Source organism: Cynocephalus volans, chromosome 7 (assembly GCF_027409185.1).
Source record: "Cynocephalus volans isolate mCynVol1 chromosome 7, mCynVol1.pri, whole genome shotgun sequence".
NCBI lineage: Eukaryota > Metazoa > Chordata > Mammalia > Dermoptera > Cynocephalidae > Cynocephalus > Cynocephalus volans.
Window position 1 is genome coordinate 117,530,485 of NC_084466.1, and position 14,353 is coordinate 117,544,837.

The 14,353-nt window shown below is 40.1% G+C and overlaps 1 protein-coding gene across 1 annotated transcript in view; it reads left to right on the forward strand.

The window, feature by feature from the left end:
• Positions 1-14,353, forward strand: part of PAPSS2 (3'-phosphoadenosine 5'-phosphosulfate synthase 2) — an 85,364-nt gene that overhangs the window by 57,261 nt on the left and 13,750 nt on the right. The gene's annotated exons all lie outside the window — the stretch shown is intronic.

Sequence of the window (14,353 nt, forward strand, 5' to 3'; positions counted from 1 at the left end):
CTAGCTTGCCTTCACAACAATAATAATGTGTATCTGCACAGAATTTCTCTGTTTTCAAAGCATTTTCTCAGGCATTATTTCATTTGATCCTCACACAACTACAATTATCCCACTTTATGGATGAGGAAGCTGACCTCAGGTTAAGTGAGTTGCTCAAGTTCATACCATTTGTAAGCGAGGGTCCAAGACCAGAGTCCAGAATCTCCTGACTCCTGGTCCAGTGCTCTTTCCATACCAGGCTGCTCTCCTAATGTCCTTTCCAGCAAAATCTAGAAGGCCAAGATGTCTATACAAAGAAGGCTAACATTTATCTTGATGTCTTGATTTTGACACATGCTGAACACAGCCTGCATCATGTAAATGTCACTGGACTCAGCAGCCAGCCAAGCCTAAGAAATTGATTATGAGCATCCAAACCAGAGCTGTGGCCAAAAAGACAAGTGAACCACATTGTACCAGTCTGTTTCTTTTGCTTATAACAAAATACACAGAACTGGGCAATTTATAAGAAAACAAAATTTATTGCTTCCAGTTTCAGAGGCTGGGAAATCAACAGTGCAGGGAACACATCTGGTGAAGGTCTTGGTGGCTTTACAGCAATGCAGGAGTCTCACATGGCAGATAGTGGTGGAGCAGAGACATAGTTCCTTATGCACTCTTCTTTTAAAGCCCTCAGAATCACGCCCCTGACCACCATGATTAATCTGTTCACTACAGCATGGTCCTACAATCCAATCACCTCTTTAAGGTCCCACCTTTCAATTGCCATAATAGGATTTCTCACCCTCTTAACAGTCACAGTAGGGATTAAGTTTGGGGAGACATTCAACCCAAGGCACACATTGAAATAGGGGACCTCATTATAGACAGTGCTGCTGGCCTTTGATAAGTGTTTGTTCCAAAAAGAAAAATACCAGGGCAGTAGATGTGGTTGCAGAGGTTGATATTAATACAAATTAAGGGTCCTCAGCCTGGGATCTAGGACTTCACGGTAGGGAACAAGAAACATCCTAGAGGAGATAAAAAATGATTGGTGTTTTGAGAAGGGAGGGAAGGGGCATTTTTCTGGGTTGAGTTTATAGTTTTTGATGGATTCTTATAAGAATTGATGACCCAGAAAGATGAAGGGCAGCCAATGCAGGTAATCCATCTGGATAATTTAGCCAAACTCTCTCCTTGCCACTTATGCCATCTTGGTTTCATTTTATGGGATACTTCAACTTGAAAAACACATTGATTTTCTATTTCTTATTTTGTCCTCACTCACCTGACATCATTGAAGCACTTGTTATTGCTCCCACTTCCCATGTAACCCAGATGTCTGACCCATCAAGCCCACCAGCCTGGGAATATGAGGTCACTTTCCCATTAATACTTGAATCCCACTAGTTCCAAGCCGTACCTTTCATACAGAAATCCCAGTTCTTTCCAAAGCCTACACCCAAGTGTTTGTGGGACTCCCCAAGGGGTGTGTTTCCTGGGCTCCCAAGTCAGTTCCACAGCCATGTGCTGCCTGCTGTGTGGATCTGTGCGGCTCTCTGCACTCACGGAGGTACAGATCCTGCCCATTCATTCTGGCCACTAAAGTTCTTGGTACTTGCAGGACTGTGACAGTTTATGGGCTCTTTCTCAAATTGGAAGGAGAATGTTCCCTTACTCTGTGTTGTATCTTCAGTTGAGGACTCTCTAGGAAGTTGCTTGAATTAGAGAATTGAGTGAGACAATTCTTGCAATCCAAATGAATCACAGGAATGTATCCTCCTGAGACTCCATTGTGGCTATGTCTGGTGTGGCAGGGGTTCAAGACCTGATGCCATGCTGTTTCCATAACCCCTGCCCTCTTCCAACCTGCAGGGCCTGTTTCGGGGGCTTCCTGTGAACTCCTTTTTTCCATATGGGAATTCTCTTTTGGCTCCACCATCTACCTCTACAACCAGATTCCACTGGACATACTTTTGCAACCCCAGTTATAGTTAAAATTCAAAGCTCTGCACACCCTCCAGAAGCCTCCTCAATTCCTATGAAAATTAACTAATAAAAACAGGTACCATGGATATGATGTGCTGCCCACCCCTACCACTCTGTTTCTCGATTTTGTTTTGGCCTAAGTAGAGACAGAACATCACAGTGGAGAAGAGTGTGAGCTGTGGAGCCAAGCTGTCTGGGTTTGTATGTCAGTGATTAGCTATAAGCTTGGGCCAAATTACTTAAGACTCTCTGGGCTTATTTCCCTCATCTGTATAATGGGGTGTTAATAACAGTACCTACCCCACTGGGATGTTGAAAGTTTAAAAGAATGCTGGTCCGGCAGTAAATGTTCCCTACACATCAGCTATTATGAACAAACTCCCATTTCATACAGTTAAAAGAACTTGGAGCCTTGAAAAGACTAAGTGTTTGGAAGTAGCACAGATAAGATGTTCAGCTAGCCAACAAATGTTTATTGAGTGTCCCCATATGCCAGTGTTCATCAAGCTTCTGGAGACAGTGTGGTAATGAAGTCAGATGTGAGCTTGCTGGGACAGACAGTACGTCTCATCTTCTGAGCCCTAGTCCAGTAGGTTCTTCCCATCAAATCAGTGGTTGTGATGTTTTTTTGAGCCTGAGAACTGGCTCGGTGAAATCTGAGGCAATACGTAAAATAGACAAAGTGGAACTGCTCCTCTAGAAGAGTGTGCGGCTTCGCTTCTTGGACAGCAGCCTGGAGGGTGTCTGGAGGAAGCCATCTGAAATACACTGCACTGTCCATAACGTGTCAGAGTCTCCTGGCAGTACTTGGCTTGATGGCTTTGGGAGTGAGAAGACAGGGTTAAATTCTAAACAGTAATTTATTTATATATCAGAAGGTGGGGCAAAATATCATTCATATAGATATCATTTAATTTTAACTAGTTCATGAAGGTCTGAGTCACCACCATTGAAAATCTGAAATTATTTCTGTAACCACGAACTGTGGCCACTTTTGCCTACAACAATTGCAAATTTCTTCATCACCAACAAACTGCAGGAAATGTTTTTTTTTTTATTTTGACCATATCTCATAAAAATATTTTGTTAGTTTTAATTCTGTCATGGATTCATATTTTCCCCTAAATTTAAAAGTAAAATAGCTCAGTCTACTCAGCCCCAAAGAAAAAAATTCGTTAGTGTTTATGATAATTATACAGTATGAGAGTCCACATATTACTCAAGGATCTGCTTTCATATCAATGTATTATATCATGTATTTCTCACTGGAAATATAGTTCCAGGGTTGTCACAGATCCCTCTTACCATAAATGTCACATCTAAACTTAAAAATGGAACCTTAAGTTTATGTTGACTGATGGCTTCCAAGTGGGATCAAGACATGGCAGTCTTCTGCAGCTCTGACTTTCTAAGGCAGGGTGTGAAGGCCTCCACATATACCACTGGCGTTTATTGAGCACCAACTGTGTTCCAACACTGGAGTTTGACATAGGTTGTCACATTTAATCTGGATTAACACCACTGTGAAGATATTTTGTCCACATGAGGAAATAAGTATTGGAAAGGTTAAATAACTAACTTGAAACCTGGATGCAAATCCAGGTTATCCTGGCTTTAACATGTGTGCTTGTTCTACTGGGGGCATACTTTCATGTCCTCTAAACATCTGGGATTCTAGAACAATCTGAAGCAGTTTCCTTCTATACTTTCTCCCAAAGCCTGGTTTGGAAACCATTTCACAATGGTTGTAACATCACATGTTTGCAAGAGACAACTTCTTGCTGAAGTTGGTGGGGTTATTAACATATGTTATAATTATTTTAAAACAGATAATCATTTGAACAATGCTTTTGGATTGTATTGAACAATATTCCACACAAATTCTGATTTCATCAGCTTTTTGCTGTCATATATTCCTATTTTTAAAGTAGCGTAACAAAGAGCTCTGTATATTTGTATGTTGTATGTGTGAAATGTCTAATAGGAATTTGTTCCTTGACATTGTTGCTTTAAGATTGTTTTGGTGGAGAGCTGAAAACATGTTTCTAAATTGTGTTTGTATTTCTCTAGGCATGGTCCTTCCTGGTATGTACTTTAACTTTCCAAGTAGTTAAATTATTATAATTGGATATGTTACATTAATTTGAAATGGTTAAGAGCATAACTAAAAAAAAATCCAAATTAACCAGTTGAGATCGCTATCAGTACATGATCCAACCAGTTACAGAGAATAATATTATATTCTTCTGTTGATTGGGGTCCAGATACAGTAAATTTCTGGATTAGATGCAGCTGTTTATAATGTTATATTTGGTTAACAAAAGTAAACCTGTTTCTTAATTATTGTTGCACATTTTGTTTCCTAGTTTTTAAAAATTTATGATCCTCTCCTCATGACTGTTGGTCTTTGTTTAGTTTCACCAACCTGGAAATTTTTTTTCTATTGCATTCATAAAAGATTTTTAATTGGTGAAGGATAAACCCATTTTAGATGCAATTTAAAGTGGATGCACCTGGTTGGATTGTGTATGTTTGTTCCTCATTTGTTTGCCATGTGTGATTATGCATGAATTTAATTTCAAGCTATCATGATTGATAGTTACAGAACTGAAAATAAATATATATTTGCTGTGACTGCAAACTTCTGCATTGTACCAGAATGAAAAGGTAAAATTCTGAAGATATCATTTATCTTTGGTATTGTTTTCATTATTGTTGTTTTTCCTTTAAAAAGACTAGTTAAGCAATAAAGAGTAATTTGGTTTTTGCATATAAACAGTCCCAAACAACCAATAAGCAGATCTACTAAATGCTAAAACGGAAGGCTTGAAAATTATTTAAAGCAATTGAAAAGGAAGGTATTTGTTGGACTTACTATGGTTAAAAAACCATAACGCTCTTTTTTCAAAATGAGATATACCACAATAAAATAATCAAGACAGTTTCCAATGGAGTTGAAGCAAATGAAGGAAAAGTCTGAAAACCCGAGTCAGTGTTTAAAACCATGGAGGATGTTTCAGTGCAATGAAATTATTGGATAAGTTTATGTGTTAGAAAAGTTGATAAATATCACAGGGAAACCACAGTAAATTTGCTTATACCTGTGTGGAGTTGTAGGTACAGGTGTGTGAAATCAGTGTCATCACCCGGTAGACTACACATAACATCACACAGATTAGCCCCTTTATCATGACAACCTGTCAGGGAGTGTGTTTAGTCATTGCAGATTTTCACTTGATGGTAAAGAAAAACCTAAGACGAGTTAAATTTAACAGTGTTTTTTCTGAACAAGAAAAAGGTTCTAAACCAAACAACACTCCAGATAAAGATGCTTCCTAATGCCCATACCTCCAACATGGTGAGCTATATTTATAAGCAGGAAACAGGAAATGACATACAGAGACCACCTGATTGATGCAGTTTGGTGTTTGCCTCATTTGGGAATTACTTGGCAGTTTTCAGCCTGGGATTGCCTCAAGGTTCAGCTGTTATGATTGGCTGAAACGCAGTTGCTTTGTTACAAGGTATACTGTGTTAGGTTACAACTTGATTATACATCAAGCTAGGATACAGTTCACTGCGAACAGAGGCTCCTTTGAGCCAAATTTAACTTAACAATTCCTCCTTGGATCATCTTGCGTATTCCATGATGAGTTGTGGAGAACAAAGCTTTTAAAAATGGAAGCTTCAAAGACTCAGGGAGGACCAGGCAGCTGTCCAGGCCCTCTGTGAGTCCATCCATGCTCAGCATTAAACTTCCATCCTTTCAGCTACCAAAAAAATTGTTTTTTCTGAATCAGGTGCATCACACTAATTAAACAGAGCATCATAGGGAGGTTGACTTGGACCAGTCTTATGGAATTCATTCAAATTGCATATCTTAAATTTCAGTACTGGTTAGCTTAGCATGAAACTTGCCAAAGCTTTTCCCTGGAGTTCAATGAATTCTTGCTCTGCCTGACGTCACGTTAGCAATTTTACGGAACTAATCAATTCTTCATCATAGTTCTGGGAATTCTCACCTAGTCCAATGATATGATTAGGTTTCTAGAAATTTCATCATCAGTGTACTTTTGATATTAATGCCCAATTTCTTAGAAAAACTTATAAATAATTCTCTTCTAATCTTAGCCAGCTTCTTCATGTTTAAAGTTCCTTTCACAAGATTCATATTCCACAAACCTTCTCCAACTTTCTTATCCATTCAGTTTTGTCCTATACTTCTCTTCTTCCCATTCTGGAACAATCCAGTCATTTTACTTTAGGACAAAACTTTCTCTCCATTTTTTCTCAACGAAACAAAACATTCTTGCATCTTTAGCTTTTCCTTATCAAAGGCACACATCTTACCTTTCCTACATACTTGCATGTAGTTTTTTCCTTATTATTTCTAGTAATTTTAGCTACACACACTAATTGAAATTCTTAACCCACCATGACCCTCCAGTCAAACCAGGAAGCAAATGATTGTGAACTGTCAATCTGTACATTGGCAAGTCTGTGAATCATAATTTCTAGAAGCATGTGCTGTCTCACAGTACAATATGAGAATAGGAGCATGTTTATTAATGGTCCCAAATGTCTTTAGTCTCTCTGCAATTAAAAAGCAAGCAAACAAACAAACAAACAAAAACTATGGGGGAGGCAAAAATTTTCTCTCTATCCCTTTAGGGTTTTACTAGGTTAGAGAATTAAATTATTGTTTGTATAGATTACCTTCAGCTTCAACTTTTCATTCTTGATGACAAAAATGTTAAAACCTTCTGGACGTCTCTTACATGGGAACTTTATCTCACTTGTTCTTAATGATCATGCTTGGATTTCTCATAAAGATGAGGCATAAACAACTAGCCATCATTCTCAGTCATTTTTCCTAACAAATTCTGTAATATAAAAGGTAAGTTTGTGGAAAAATGGAATGAAAACATAATGGGGTTAGGGGCTGGACAGTGAGCTCAGTTGGTTTGAGTGTGGTCCTGATAACACCAAGGTCCAAGGTTCAATCCTGTACCATCCAGCAGCAAAAAAGAAAAAAAAGAAAGATAATATGAATCTTTCCATGAATTTTTTGAAGACCCCTGTATAAAGCTTATTTTACTGGTAAATCTAGGTAAGAAAAGTTGTGCACCTATATAAGATATAATGCTGATTACTTTAAAGACATGCCTATCTTAATCAAACCAACAATATTCTTATCTACTAAAGATTACCAAGTAATGTGAACTTGAAGAACATTTGAGTCAGTTCTTAATTTTTTTCTTTTTTGAGAGGGAGTACTTCATATATATATGGAGTACTTCAATTAAATAGAGCTCTTTTAATTTAATTTGCCAATCAATTAAGAGACAGAAAAATTATCACACATAGATGACATAACTATTTAGACCAAAACAGATCTTACAGCTTTTATTCTAAAATTTTAGTTATGTGCCAGGTACAATAATACAAGCTCACTAATTTATTAAAGAATAACTGGATCCACATTGTTTTTCTGGTCAACGGAACAAGATTTCCTGCCCAGGTGGCTCAAGCCTTTTGACTAATATTGGTGGGAAAGACTTTTAAGGGTTTTTTTTTTTTTATTTGCCCAATTTCCAAATATCTTTTTTCTTCTTCTCTTGCTAGTGAGTCATCTCCCTCCACTTGCTTTTTAGAAGAATAGTCATCAGGTCCTAGAGAAGACAAGGTAGAAAATTAACATCTCAAAGGCATAGAGCTGAGACTTCAAGCTCAAATACTATCTCTTACCTAAACCAAGAAAGGAGGGTCTAGGTAAAGGCCCAGTTAAGACAGGATGACCAGGAAAAAACAACTTAAACAAAGGTAGAGTGTGCTATGCAGTTTGGATTATAACAGCATACCCTTGCCTGATATTTTCTTTTTTAGTTTTTGGCATAAGACCCATTTACAAAAAGTATTAGCTCATGATTATTCAATGGAGTATCTAGTAAATCAATACGAATGGTCACTAAGTCAGATACTGAACTCACACAATTGCTTTCTCCACTGTCGCCCAGGAGATGTAGTAGAGTAGCAGGGTTAAGTAAATCACATTTTAGATTGAGATGAGGAGACTGCAGGGCCCAAGGGAAAACATCTTCACCCCTGAAGGTTCACTGAAAGTCAACTGACAAAAATGCAGATTAGTAGGAGAAAGGGCATAACAAATTTATTTTAACATGCTACGGGGGTTGCATGGGGAATTGTAAGAGAGTGATTGCCCAATAACCCAGTGGGGTACAGACACTTACATACCCGTGTTCAGAACAGAGGTGGGAGATGGGGAGGGGAGTACAGGAGTACATAATTTTCAGGGCAAATGAATGAGCCCAAAGAACAATGTCCTGAAACCAAGTTCCTCTGAGCTCTGGGGGAGGTGGTGTCACAGGTGGAGGAAGGAAAGCAAATTCAGCAGAAGCTGACTTGTAATGCAGATAAAAATATCTCAGGTAATTTTGCAGCTGCCCTCAGAAAGAATAGAATAGATGGTAGACAAGGGAGGCGGGGGCCTCACCGCTGCAGATTTTTCTCTACAGATGCAAATCTTCTCCACAAAAGGCAGCTGTCTAGCTATTTTTGTTTTGCCAGCCGCACTGAATAGCCATCTTGAAATATGTGAAAGAAGTATATTTTGGGCTGAAATATTTTGCTTTCCTTAAGACAAAAGAAGAATTTCAGAAGACGTTAGTCTATTTACTGAAAAATGCTGAGTTTCACTGGAATGCAACAGACTTTCCACAGCATGTGAAACCTATGAGAAAAGTTCATTCCCGAAAACTAACTCAAATGAGGTCTCTATCAATTTGGCGGCGGCTGCTACTGCTTTTAAACAATCAGGTTATGTTTTAGCTACTGGGTCTAATTGAGGGCTATACGTTGATGCTATCTTGGTTCCAGTAGGAAATACTTCTTGTTGCATTTTTAGCTCAGAATGTCCCACAAACAATGTTCCTAAATAAGCTTCACAATCTGAAACGGGTTCATCCTTCTTTTTTTGTCTGCAAGACTATATAATGGGCCAACTCATTTTTTTGCTGAAAAACATTGGGAATTAGGAATTGAACTTAAAAGGTTTTCAGCAATTCTCCTACTTATTTTTCATAAAAAGGTAACCCAACCAAAAATTAACAGACTCAGAGAATTAAGATAGAGACAGGTAGAAAAACAGTCAGGGTTAATTCAGTCGAAGTACAGTCCTCTTTCATCATTTCCTTAGTCTGTTTCTCAAGCTTTTCATTTGTGTTTTGCAAAGTAACTTCTAATGAGGCAATTTGGATTAATTTAGTCTTTTATATGCCTCCAGGTACCAAGTAAGACATACACTGTTTTTGTGAAGTTTTTGATCCCTGCTTTTTCAAATATGCTTTGCAAATAAACAATTCTATCCAAATTATACTTTCCCGTTGAGGCCACTTTTAATTCTAGGTTACCTTGGGTAGGGCTAACCCAACCAATCTACTGAGCCCAGTTCAGTTCTGTCTGACTCAGTCAGACTGAGGCCTTTCTACAGGACCCAGTCCTGTTTCTGTCATGACTTCCAATGGTTATATGCTCTCCCACAGCATAAAACCCTGGATTCAAAATTCAAAAAGATCAAAAATATCTGCCTGAGGACCTTAACTGTATCAAATCCAGTTAACTATCAAATCCAGTAAGACTCTGAACCCAGTTCAGATTCTGTCTAACCCAGTCAGAAATCTAAGGCCTCTTAACTGCATCCAATTCAGTAAGTTAGGGGAGAGAGGGAGAAACAAAAAAAGGAAAAAGGAAAAAAAAGTTCACTCAGATAAACTCAGAGAGCTCAGAACACAAAATGAATGGAGCTCAGGATCCGGGAGAGGAGCTGACCCCTGGAGAGCAGCTGACCCAGGACTCCAGTTGACCGTGAGAGATCGCTAGGCCCAATGGGCCCTGGCGATACCTGGCCTGGTCACTCGCTGCTCCTGGAGTTCACTGGAAGTTCTATTTTGGATCCTGCTGACTATGCCAATCACTTAAAGAAAAACCTAAGACAAGTCAAATTTCACAAAGTTTATTTGAGCAAGAAAAAGTTCCAGAAAAAGGCAGCACTACAGCAGAAAATCATTCATAATGCCCCAACCTCCAATGTAGTGAGCTGTATTTATAACCAGGAAACAGGAAATAACAAATAGAGATCACCTGATTGGTGCAGTTTGGTGTTTGCCTAATTTGGGTATTTTGGGCAGCTTTCAGTCTGGGATTTGCTGAAGGTTTGGCTGCTATGATTGGCTGAGACTCAGTTGCTTGGTTACAAGGTATACCCCTAGATTAGGTTACACCTTGTTTACACATCAAGCTAGGGTACTGTTCACTTTGTATGGAAGCCTCTGGACCAAACTTTATTACTTAAGGATAGAACCAAGCTTAACACACCCACGGCCAAGATTAAGGTGGATCAGAGGGTACATTGGGCAGGAACCTAGAGGACTGAGGGATGTGACTGCAACAGGAAAGAGAAGTATCCCTTGAATTTCAACCCAGAATCTTTGATGGAAGACAATGTTGCAGGCATGTCGCAGGCAGGGCTAGTCTTCCTCCGGCCTTCACTCCACCATTTGCTTTGCATTTTGCTTTACTTTATTTTCCTCAAGTCACTCTTTATAAGCAGAGTCAAATATCATGGTCTGTCTTTCAGCAGTGTCATCAGTAAGCAATCCACAGAAAGCATGATTTCCAGTTAGAACATCAGCGTCTTTGAAGGTGTTATTCTTTGTTACACTCTTTCTTTTCCTCAAGTAGACTATGCAGTGGATTTAATTATCTTTCATCATAAGCCTTCATTAATATAGGGCTTTACAATATGCCCCTTGCAGCAACCCAGGGAGACACATATTTATTATCCTACTTTTGAGGTAACTGAGTTCAGAGAAGTTGAATGACACACATCGTTAACAGGAGAACTCCTGACTTTGAGGTTAGAGTTCTCTGCAAAGGGCTTGGCTGCTCTAATTACCCAGGAACTTTGAAACAGTTATTTTAATGACAAAGCTATTACTTTCTATGTATAATATCTAATTCATGGTTTATAAATGTTCCTAAAGCATGCTGCAGGATTTTATGATAGACTGGATTTCTTTATTGCCAACGGTTGCTGTCTATATCCTGTGACATTCTTTAGGTCCTAGTAATTTTTGGAGAGTGTTTAAAAGGTGTGAAGTGATATGCCTGGAAAGTTTGGTTTCATAGCTACTAGGGGGAGTCTTATGCCCTGAGTGAATAGAACTCAAATCTTTAACTCTGCCAGAGGCGTTCTAAACATTCTAAATTTGAAAGTTACATTTAAGTGAATTAATCTTTATTAATTTCCTCACATCCATAAATAACTGCATTTGTTTTCTTTGGAGTTGAATGTTTTCTTTTTTCTTTTCTTTTCTTTCTTTCTTTCTTTCTTTTTTTTTTTTTTTGGTGGCTGGCATGGAGATCTGAACCCTTGACCTTGGTGTTATAATGTCACACTCTAACCATCTGGGCTAACCAGCCAGCCCCGAATGTTTTCTTTATTCATCCTCCATTCATTCCCTTCTGAATCTTGAACTTGGAAACTCCTGCAGAATTTTCCCTAATACTCTTTTGTGTCACACACCTAACCATGGGGTCTTCATTTTCTCACCTGTAAGTACAATTGAGAGACTGGCATATTTGTTAGAATGTTAGGGCATCATTACAAAGAGGGGGACACAGTTTTGTAATTTTTTTTTTTTTTTTACATTACCTAGCATCATTAAAAATGAGAATGTTTTTAGGGAGCCAAACTTTATCCTGTTAAATTCCAAGCTTAAAAACACGTATACCTTTTAACCATTTTACCTAGAAACATTTCCAACTGTTCTTACTTTTAAAAAGCTTTTGGGGGCTTCCAGTCAAGATGGCAGAATAGATAGTCCCCAGCATCACTCTCTCCCACAAATCAACTGATTTACAACTATTAAAAAGCAATAACTGCCAAGCTGGGGCCGCTAGAGCTCAGGGGAAGAGGAGGAGAGACCTACGGAGTTCATGAAGACAGGAGAAGCCATGATGAGAGAAAGAAAGGACCGCTCCAACTATTTCAAGCCCTGGCTGCTTCAAGCCTGGCTCTGGTAAACACATGGAGCAAGAGCTGGCAAAAGCCGCAGCTGTGCCCTTCCTATGAAGTTGCTTGGAGGCGACAGGGGAGAATCAGGCCTTGGTGGCCCCCAGACCAGCAAGACCACTAATAGGCTTCTAGTGGACCCACATAGAAGGGAGGAGCCACAGACAACAGAAAAAAGGAACCACTCAAAGGCTGGTGAGTCATTGCAAGGGACCGACACATGGCCTGTCCCATGTGAAGTGTTTGGAGTATGGGCAGTGAGGGAGACAGGCCCACAGGGGGAACACTGGGGCACAGCATGGACAGCTGATGTGCCCTCTAATCAGCACAGGCCCACTCAGTGGAGATTGGTCAGGAATATAGAACTGCAGGGGGTGCAGTTTGCTGAAAAACCTCAGGCCCAGATCAGAGTTTCCACAGAACCCAGATGCACCAGACCTCACGAGACCCAGAAGCACACACAAGGTCAATCATTACAATCTGAGCTGCACAAAAAAGCCTTCCACAGGGAATCAGCTGCAATGAAGCAATTTAGCTTAGCTCAACTACAGGGCTCATGTCCTGGTTTCCACAGGAAGTTCCTCCATTTTGGAAGTAAGCAAAGGACAACAAATTAGTTCCAGTGCAGAGTTTAAGTGGTGGGAACAGTGAATTAACCAACACAGAACTGAAAGAAAAAACAAAATACCCACAGATCAGAAACAAAGTTTAATATTAACTAGTAAAGGTCTAACACCACCAAAGAACACCTATAAAACCCAGAAGAACCAAAAGCCTGCTGGGCTCCCAATCCAGGTAGGGGGGAGGGCTGAGGGCCTCAGCCACACCCCACCAACATCCTCAACTAGCCCAGCAATGACCACCAACCCGCCACAGGAAGCAAGCCATGGTGGTGGGGGGCCAAAGGCCTTAGCCATGTCCCCCAACATCTGCAACCAGCCAACGATGACCACTGAACCACTGCAGGAAGTGCTCCAGGCTCCCGAGCCAGAGCGGTGGGGGGCCGAGGGCTTCAGCCACACCTCCCTGACATCTGCATCCAGCCCAGCAATGACCCAGCTGCCACTGGAAAGCCCCTGGTCTCCCCTGCCGGAATGGGGGGGGGAACCACAGGCCTCGATCATGCTCCTCCTCTTTCCCCTTCTTCCCACCCTGTTTCCCCTCCTCCTTCACTTTTTCTCCTCCCATCAACTGCTGTGCAACAACATCTTAGAATAAGGCATGGAGCTGGGAAAGCTGAATCCAGCCATAACTAGGCAAGCTGCCGCCACCGCCCCGAGGCCCCACCAGGGCCCTGAGGCGTGGAGCCAGGGGAAGCCAAACCAAGCTGCAGCCAGAGGGCACAGCAGGCTCTCAACTTCACTGACACAAGGAGAGGCACCAGTGGAGACCAAAATAAATAAATAAATAAGTAAGAAGAAGCCCTCTCTCTCCACAAAGCACACTCCAGAGTAACAGAAGCATCTGTTTGTTTTATGACTTGATGACACCGGTCTCAGTACTGGACAGATCATCTAAGCAACAAACCAACAGAAAAGCAGTTAATCTATGATGGAGAGAACGAATCTATGGTTATTAGAGGGAGGAGTGGGAGGGGGAAGGGGAAAGGGAACGGGTGGGGGAAGGGGGGGAGAAGAGGGGGAGGGGAAGAGGAGAGATTGGATAAGGGGCATAAAGAATAAGTATGATTTGTAGCAATGAATATGCTAATAAAAATTTTTTTTTTAAAGTATAAAAAAATTAAATAAATAAAAAATAAAAACAACTTTTGGGCTGTCTGGTTAGCACAGTTGGTTAGAGCATGGTGCTGATAACACCAAGGGTCCAGGGTTCAATCCCTGTACTGGCCAGACACCAAAAAAAAGAAAAAAAACCCAAAAAACTTTTTATTCACTCAAAAGAAAAAAAAAATATGTTCAACATAAAGAAATTTCTAAAAATAATTCTGTCATCATTTACCAGTTATTAAGCCGAGTTGTAAGGAATGGTGCCCTGAAGATTGGGAGACCTGTGGGATTGTTGGCTCCCCACTAAAGGATCCCCATGACTTCGTATTTTTAGTTTCTGACTTTTTTCTTTTCTTCTTTTTTTTGGCAGTTGGCCAGTATGGGGATCTGAACCCATGACCTTGGTGTTATAAGGCTGTGCTCTAACCAATTGAGCTAACTGGCCAGACCATATTTTTAGTTTCTGTATTAATCGGTGTTTTCTAGACAAACAGACCAGCAGGATGAAAATATAGATACATAAGTGTATTCATATATATACACTCAGAGAGAGAGAGAAATTGAG